The sequence below is a fragment of the Henckelia pumila genome, chromosome 2 (assembly GCF_033568475.1).
Source record: "Henckelia pumila isolate YLH828 chromosome 2, ASM3356847v2, whole genome shotgun sequence".
NCBI lineage: Eukaryota > Viridiplantae > Streptophyta > Magnoliopsida > Lamiales > Gesneriaceae > Henckelia > Henckelia pumila.
This window is the reverse complement of record NC_133121.1, coordinates 172,328,193-172,337,229: the sequence shown is the minus strand read 5'-3', so window position 1 is coordinate 172,337,229 and position 9,037 is coordinate 172,328,193.

The following is a 9,037-nucleotide window of genomic DNA, read 5'->3' as shown; positions in this document are numbered from 1 at the left end:
CCTGCGCCTAAGGATCCGCGCGCCCATGCCTTGATTAGAGAACCCACAGCACGCCCGCGCCTTCAGATTGCGCGCCCGCGTGTCCGGATGCCAAATTGACAAAGATTTTGTGAAACTTCGGCGCTCCCGCGCTTACATCTTGCGCGCCCGCGCCGTGTCCTGCGCAACTTCGGCGCGCCTGCCCCGAAGCCTTTTACACACACCGAAGGTGTTTGTGTGTGTGCGAGATATTATTCTTATTTTTGATATTTTATGTTATTTTTAAGTCTTTTATTCCTACTAGGAAATTTTTAGGAGATATTATTATATCTTTAGGCTATATTTTGCATTATCTTTTATTTTTGGATTGTAAACTATAAATACTTTTATTTATTTCATTAATAATAATTCAGATTCAGTTTATACACAAATTATTGAAATTCTCTCAAGAATTTTATTCAAAGCTTTGCTTTGCTCTTCAAATCAAACTTTTTCAGTTTAATTACTTGGAAACGTTTGTCGATTGTTTCTTATTGAAGATTGTCAGATACAAGTTATCTAAAGGTTTTATTTGGTTTCAATTGTTGTGTTTTCTGTTGTTAATCGTACCGTCGATTAAAGGTGGAAATCCAAAAATCCTATCAATTTTACTTGTTTCAAAGATTGGGCAAAACTTTGGATCTTTTGTTTATTGATTAGACGGTGCGATTCAAATTGTAATCGTGTTTGCTAATCTTACACATCAAGATTCATATCAACTAGCCGCTCCGATCAACATAGGGCAGTCCCTCTTCATGTGTCCCTCCTGACCACACTGGAAACATGTGTTGGCTGAAATAGGGCACAGTTCTGCAGGATGCCCCCTCTTGCACTGACGACACCGGCTCATCCTCTAGCTACCGTAACGCTGCACTCCGTCAAATCCGGAAGAAGAATAAGAAGTGCCACCTTGTTTCTTGAAATACTGGGATCTCGGACCCAAATAACTAGTCGGTCTAGATGAAAAGGAAGGAATCATAGATCGGTTCTTCCGAAGAATGTCCTCTGCCTGGTGACAACGGTCCACAAAATCCTCATTTGTCATGTCGCTCCCAACAGCAACAATCTGATGAATATTGGGGTTCAGACCCTGAAGGAAATGATCATACTTGGCCATGGAACTCTCAGCAATATGTGGACAATAAGGAAGCAGATCAAAGAACTTCTGCTGATACTCCTCGATAGACATCGTCCCCTATCGCAGTCCAAGAAACTCACTAGCTTTCGCTTGACGAAGGGCTGGAGGAAAATACAATATCTGGAAAGCGGTACAAAACTCAGCCCAAGTAGCTGCTCCTCTCGCCGCTACAAACGGTGCAAAAGTAGATTTCCACCACTTCCTCGCTCGTCCCTCTAGCAAAAAACCAATAGTCTCCATCTTTTCCTCTTCTGTGAAACGGAACTCTTTGAAGCAATGCTCCATCCTCTCTAGTCAGTCCTCGGCAGCCTCTGGGGTCTAGCCTCCTGCTAATGGCTTAGGGCTCACTTGCATAAATCTATGCATGCTCACTCTCCTCCGATCCTCACGGTGCCCACAGCGATGTCGATGACCGTCTCCTCCGTCCCAACGACCATCACCTCCACTATCGTGGCTCTCGTCGTAATCTGCCATCTGTCAATTAATAACAGATAATGTATTAATCCGCTTGCTAATTCCCAGTTGTAATGCGCTCTGATAACAATAAATATACCGACCCTACCCGGATCCACTACCTAATCAGATTTAAATAAGCGCATGCAATAATATTAAAAGCGTGAATAGTGGATTACACAAAATACAACAAATCCAATCGGCAGAATACAACCGACGATAAAAAAAAGTGTAAAATTAATCTTATACAACCAAATCGAAAGTCTTAGGGTCACAAGCCTTACCGCTAAACTCTCACTGCAATAGGTAATGAACTCAACCCTGCTGCGAGTCACCTGGACCTTCCTGCCTCAAACCTGCCCCGCCACGAGGTATCCAAAATACCAAACACAGTGGCATGAGCGACAACACTCAATACGAAAGCAATGATATATGAACTAATATGCAGCAAGCAAATGACTTTTAAAATACTGGTTAAAACAGTCTGCTCAGGGCGCCATGAATATACAGTAACATGCTAAGAGAGCGACTCCGCGGGGTACTCGTATATTCTCCTATCAAGTATAGAGTCAAAACCCACCGTCGTGGCCGCTCTTAGTCATAGAAAAACCATGGGTTGAGTCTTCCCTCAGAAGTAACCCCTCACCAATGGAAACTTTCACGACTCACATCATAACAGATGTAGTCTACCTTAAAAACATGCATGTGCTAAAGCCGTAAAACATTGTAAAACACATAGCATATACTCATGCAACATATAAGCATATATATCATGCTGGCTATCTCGGTAAGTACTTACGTACCTCTAACACTACGGCAAATCCTAGCACCACTGGTCTAGATCTCACGCCTACAAGTCCACAGTACTGCGTCTACAATGCAAATACCCATGCATTATTAAATAAGCTCTAAATGTGATAATTAAGATATTCTATACTCCTAAATATTTTTAGGAAGCCAAATCTATACCTGCGTCCATCGTAAGCCCTTTGCTGCCGTTTGCCTCAAAACTAGGCCACAGCTCCACTACGACGCCTGGATCGCTATGCCACTTTCGGATTCCCAATAAGACGCCTAGAATTCCCTAAATCTAAGTTAGTAGGCTAAGGAATCGATATAGAAGAGAGGAAAGGTGCGAGTGAAAATGAATCTCGGCTCCTCTATTTATAGACGGAGTTCGGACCGTCCGAACTCAGTTGGAAGCCTCCAAACACGGTCGGATCATCCGATCCTAACTTCGGATCGTCCGAAGTCCCATCCACACGTAAGAAATGATGTCACTTTGCTGACATAAATGATGACATAATCCATGGCCCTGTTCGGATCGTTCGAACCTGCCGACGGAGCGTCCGAACACGTTCGGAGCCTCCGATCCTGACTTCGGATCCTCCAATCTTCCTAAGACTCGGAACCTTCCTGGACATTTTCGAGCGTTCTGGATCCATTTCCGGTCTCCGTAAATCCATCTGGAATTTCCTTAATCATTTTTTACTTAATATAAACATAATCATTGGATTAATTACAATTAATACTTAATTCTGGATACGGGTCACTACATTAAGCAAGGCCAAGGTTACTGCCCAAGCAAATTTTTGGCAGCGGCTTCCGCCGAACCAAAATCTGCGCCCGTGATGTGATGGTATTTTCCTATGTTTCATTGAGTTAATTTGTGATGATTAGGTGTATTTTGATTGATTAAATTCATGTTATAGTTACTAATCATTGTATGTGATTTGATATAGGAAAAGTGAAGAAAATGAGCTAAAGATGGAAGAAAGAGCTGAATAAGAGAAGAATTACGAAGCAGCAATGATCAGAAAATCATATTTAATTTTAAAAAAGTTCAAATCCGATCTCCACCGTTCAGAATGAAGTTAAAGATGTTTTAAAACAGCTGTCCAAATGTCAGATCTGACGGCTAGATCTCCGGATATGAATTTTTCAAAATCGCTGCTCATTGGAAAAAAGTCGTGCTCGATCCTGCGAACTCCTGCGCCCTAGCGCGCCTACAAGAAAGTGCAAGGCAGTAAGTTGGATTTTTTTTACGTGCTCGATCTGCCCAACTCGTCAGATCGAGCGCTCGAGACGTGAATTTTGGGAATTAGAATTTAATTAGGAAACTTTCTTGGGAAGGACTCTAGTCTTTAAATACATCATATAACTCGAAAATTACTATATTTTGGATCAATTCTGAAGATCTTTGGACGGCAGAAAGCTTGAAGAACTCTCTTGGCGGCTAGGTTTTATCTTTCTTGTTCTTAGATTTAATTCTTTCTTAGTACTTGCTTAAGGAAGACGAAACCCTTGATTTTATTCACTTTGTGAGATTTTGATTTTCAATGTTTGATTTTTATCGAGTATCAAGAGTTGTTCTGGTTTATTTCATGCTTGTGTGTTTGATTATTAGATTGATCATTGATAATTCTTTAGTACAATCGACCGCGAAATTAGAATTCAAAACCGTAATTGTTTGAATCATCTAATTTGTGAAGCAACTGCGTTTAATATTTTCTGCTGTTGAATTTGTTAAATCGTAGGAACAACAATTGACTAGGCTAAATACATCCGCTGGTGCATGTGTTGTCTAGATTCATCAGTTTCACTCATATAAATGCTACCTTAGATTTAAATCTAGATCGCTGGTATTTTGGTTGATTTATTGGTAAGGGTTAATCTAGAACGCTGGTGTCTAATTAACTATGATTAAGGTGGAACAGGAATTAGATTTTCAATGGTGAATATTCAATGAGAATTAAATATTTTTAGAGAATCGATGATCAAGTGAATGATTTCAAGGGTGTAGTCGACCGATACCAAGTCTCGTTATTTATTTGATCTTTCTTATTTCAATTCTTTCATAGTAGTTTTTAAAATCTAAAACCTCCTTTTATTTATTTTCAGTATTTTTAAGAACACAAATAAATTTCATTTTCCTCGTGGGAACGATCCCTACTCTCGCTACTACATGTTTAATTGTTTAATCTGAGTTGGGTAAATTTGGGCACGACACGACTAAGCGCTACCAAATTTTGGCGCCGTTGTCGGGGAAAGGCGTTTAATTTATTTGTGTTTTTGTTTTTATTTTTTTAATTTTATTATTCCTCCTAATACTACTCTGGTTTGTTCGTGCGTGCAGGTGAATCTTTGGAAGAAGAAGAATTTCCATACGACCCAGAGATAGAAAGAACTTTACATAGGCGAAGGAGGATTCTGATGGTGTAATACTTCGAGATGTCAAAACGACATGTATTCACAAGTTTTACCTAGCAACACGGAGAGCCATTCTACGCAGCATGGAAGAGATTCAAAGATTTAGCAACCATCTTCCGGTATCATGATTTTTCTAACTATTCTCTCCTTACATTTTTTCTTAATGGTTTGGATGCAGTGACAAAAAGATGGGTAATTGATGGAGCTTTCACAACTGGTAGTTCACTATTTTGCCGAGATGATGATAATATGATTCACCTGTTGGATGATATGGCAGAATTTGATTATTACCGATATTGGGATCTCACACCACAAGAATGGAGGCACCAATACCCACAAGATACTCAATACCCGGATTTTACAGACCAACCATTCGAGCTTCAAAAGGAGGAGGAAAGTTGTTCTCAATTGATCTTACACCCGCTGGAGAATATAATGATCAAGCTTGTGGCATCGACTAAGGAAACTGTAGAAGATCTAAAAAATTCTAGATGTCACCTTGTGGAGCACATAGAGAATATCAAGAGATCAATCCTCCATGAACACCGAGAACAGGAAGTGGAGAAAGATACTCAAGCAGTGACCAACCCGATTTGGTTCGATGATGATGACTCAGAAAACCAGGATTGGGAGTGCGAACCAAATCATGCTGAAGATTTAGAGTCATTTGAGTTTTCTTTTCTTATTGAACCGCAGTCGGAAGATGTTCTTGAAGAAATTTCGTATAATGGAAATATGTTACCACTTGAGTTTGTGGATGACGGAGTTCAAGAGTCTATCGATATGAGCTCATCGATAGTATTATCATACACACATCCCCAAGATCCTTCCTTTCCATCAATACCAGTTTCAAAAGATGTTGGCGTCTGAGAGCTAACAGAGATGTTCTCTTCTCATGTTTATCGGCTACTTTGGAGTGTTGTTGAGGTGACGAGCTTAAACTGTATACATCTATGCAAGCTTGAGGGAACATGGAACAAAGACCCATTTGTGGTGTCATATGACACTTATTTTGGGCGTCAGCCGCTCTTTGAGGAGTGCTTCTGAGGGTCAAGCTGAAGACTGGAAATCAAGCGCATCTTGGGAGGCAACCCAAGGGGAGTATTTACTTTCATTTTCAGTTTTTATTTTTATTTTTATTTTGCATTTTGACTTACATCGGGGACAATGAAGATTCTATGTATGGGGGAGAGTACTTAGCCAGTCAGTTAGAGCATTTAGCCGTATTTTTTAAAAATTTTAGAGCTCATAGTTAGCAATGAATATCACTGTTGAAATTCACTAGCCTATGATGATGAAGTTTTGTAAAATTATTTTACATGAAAATTTGCTCTTGATTGGATATGAGAAATCGTAGGTTGAGTAGTGAATATTTTAATCACACATGTTAAACCAGTGAACTGTAGCGATGTATTCGATGATGTTTGTGTCTATTGGACCATTGCACGACAATAGGTGTTTGTGGAGCCTGATAGTGTTTTGTTGAACCCTGATGATCTTTTTTACTTGACATAAACGATCTTGGGCGCACCTAGAAAAAAAAAATTATATACAACTACATCCGGGCCTAGAAAGGATTGAAATCCTAAAAGATTAAATTCAAGGCTAAGTATGCGGATTAAATGGGGTTGATGCTCCATCCGGGATATAGACAAGGGGATTGAAATTCTAATCATGTCTTAGTTATAGCTAAGTTAGCGGGTAATTATTGGGGCTAAAGTAATACTGGGTGCAAAATCCGGAGGTGCGTAATTTTATCTCAAGAGAGTTGTGTTTTTGTTTGAAGATTGTTGGGAGGAAAGGGCTCTTGATGGGGATACTCACAGTGATTTGTCATAGGTCGGCGAACAGTCTTAAAAGTGACTCTTTTGAAGTTGCATGTAGTTGGAATAACATGACACACACACACGTTCATGCTTGACTGATTGTGTATTATAGAAAATCGAAAGTATTCATAATTTTTTTTTGTATGTGAAAACTTCTTTGAGGCTGTGATTTCATTATTTTGTGTTTATGTTTTGTGTTTCTCGAGGGCGAGCAAGGATTAAGTAGGGGGAATTTGATGTGATGGTATTTTCCTATGTTTGATTGAGTTAATTTGTGATGATTAAGTGTATTTTGATTGATTAAATTCATGTTATAGTTACTAATCATTGTATGTGGTTTGATATAGGAAAAGTGAAGAAAATGAGCTAAAGATGGAAGAAAGAGCCGGATAAGAGAAGAATTACGAAGCTGCAATGATCAGAAAATCATATTTAATTTTATATAAGTTCAAATCCGATCTCCACTGTTGAAAATAAAGATCAAGATGTTATAAAATAGCTGTCCAAATTTTATCTCAATCTGACGGCTAGATCTTCGGATTTGAATTTTTCAAAATCACTGCTCGCTGGAAAAAAGTCGTGCTCGATCCTGCGAACTCCTGCGCCCTAGCGCGCCTACAAGAAAGTGCAAGGCAGTAAGTTGGATTTTTTTTTTGCGCGTTCAATCCGCCCAACTCATCAGATCGAGCGTGCGAGACGTGAATTTCGGGAATTAGAATTTAATTAGGAAACTTTCTTGGGAAGGACTCTAGTCTTTAAATACATCATATAACTCGAAAATTACTATATTTTGGATCAATTCTGAAGATCTTTGGATGGCAGAAAGCTTGAAGAACTCTCTTGGCGGCTAGGTTTTATCTTTTTTGTTCTTAGATTTAATTCTTTTTTAGTACTTTGTTAAGGAAGACGAAACCCTTGATTTTATTCACATTGTGAGATTTTGATTTTCAATGTTTGATTTTTATCGAGTATCATGAGTTGTTCTGGTTTATTTCATGCTTGTGTGTTTGATTATTAGATTGATCATTGATAATTCTTTCGTACAATCTACCGCTAAATTAGAATTCAAATCCGTAATTGTTTGAATCATCTAATTTGTGAAGCAACTGCATTTAATATTTTCTGCTGTTGAATTTGTTAAATCGTAGGAACAACAATTGACTAGGCTAAATACATCCGCTGGTGCATGTGTTGTCTAGATTCATCAGTTTTACTCATATGAATGCTACCTTAGATTTAAATCTAGATCGCTGGTATTTTGGTTGATTTATTGGTAAGGGTTAATCTAGAACGCTGGTGTCTAATTAACTAAGATTAAGGTGGAACAGGAATTATATTTTCAATGGTGAATATTCAATGAGAATTATTATTTTTAGAGAATCGATGATCGAGTGAATGATTTCAAGGGTGTAGTCGACCGATACCAAGTCTCGTTATTTATTTGATCTTTCTTATTTTAATTCTTGCATAGTAGTTTTTAAAATCTAAAACCTCCTTTTATTTATTTTCAGTATTTTTAAGAACACAAATAAATTCACTTTCCTCATGGAAACGATCCCTACTCTCTCTATTAAATTTTTAATTGTTTAATCTGAGTTGGGTTAATTTGGGCGCGACACGACTAAGCGCTACCAGCCCCTTTCGTTCAACAATCTAAAACCCAACCAAATCACAACCAAATTGACTTCCGCTCAAACCAACCTATTTCCAACATTCTTGGCTACTTCCAGAATCCGCCCCTTAGCCAAAAAATATGTCTAAGCCTAATATAAACATTACTTTCCCAACAGCACCTAACATGAACTAAAAATTTCAACACAAACTTAGCCACTTCCAAACACTTCACGGAACAAATTTTCCAACTTCCAGCCTAAAAACCACTCTATTAACACAACATAGATCAAATTGAACCCTCGAGCCATGCCTTAACACCCGAAACTAGCTCAAAGTCCAATTCTTAACCGATTTGCCCTTATCGGAGCCCCATTCTACACGCCACTATCTCGCACCATTAAACACTTACCTCCAGCCCTTCTAGCTTTCTAAAAATTCAACCAACACACCATTTAAACATGAAATCGATTAGCCTAGGCAGCCCCTTAAGCATCATTAATTCCACCAAATTTAAAAATGAGCCAAAAACACACTGAGACACAAGCTGAATTTTTCGAATTGCACAAGCCCTTACAAGAATCATTCAAAACACATATCAAAGCTCATTTCAACACCATAAACACACATTATTTTCGAAATTATAGCATGCCCCTTCTGATTTTGAAAGAAAAATACATCACCCTTGCATAAAAATCCATATTTTCGAAATATAATGCATAGCCCATCCAAGTCTCAACTCAAACTCAACACATAACTTATTTTAACATAAAGGACACAT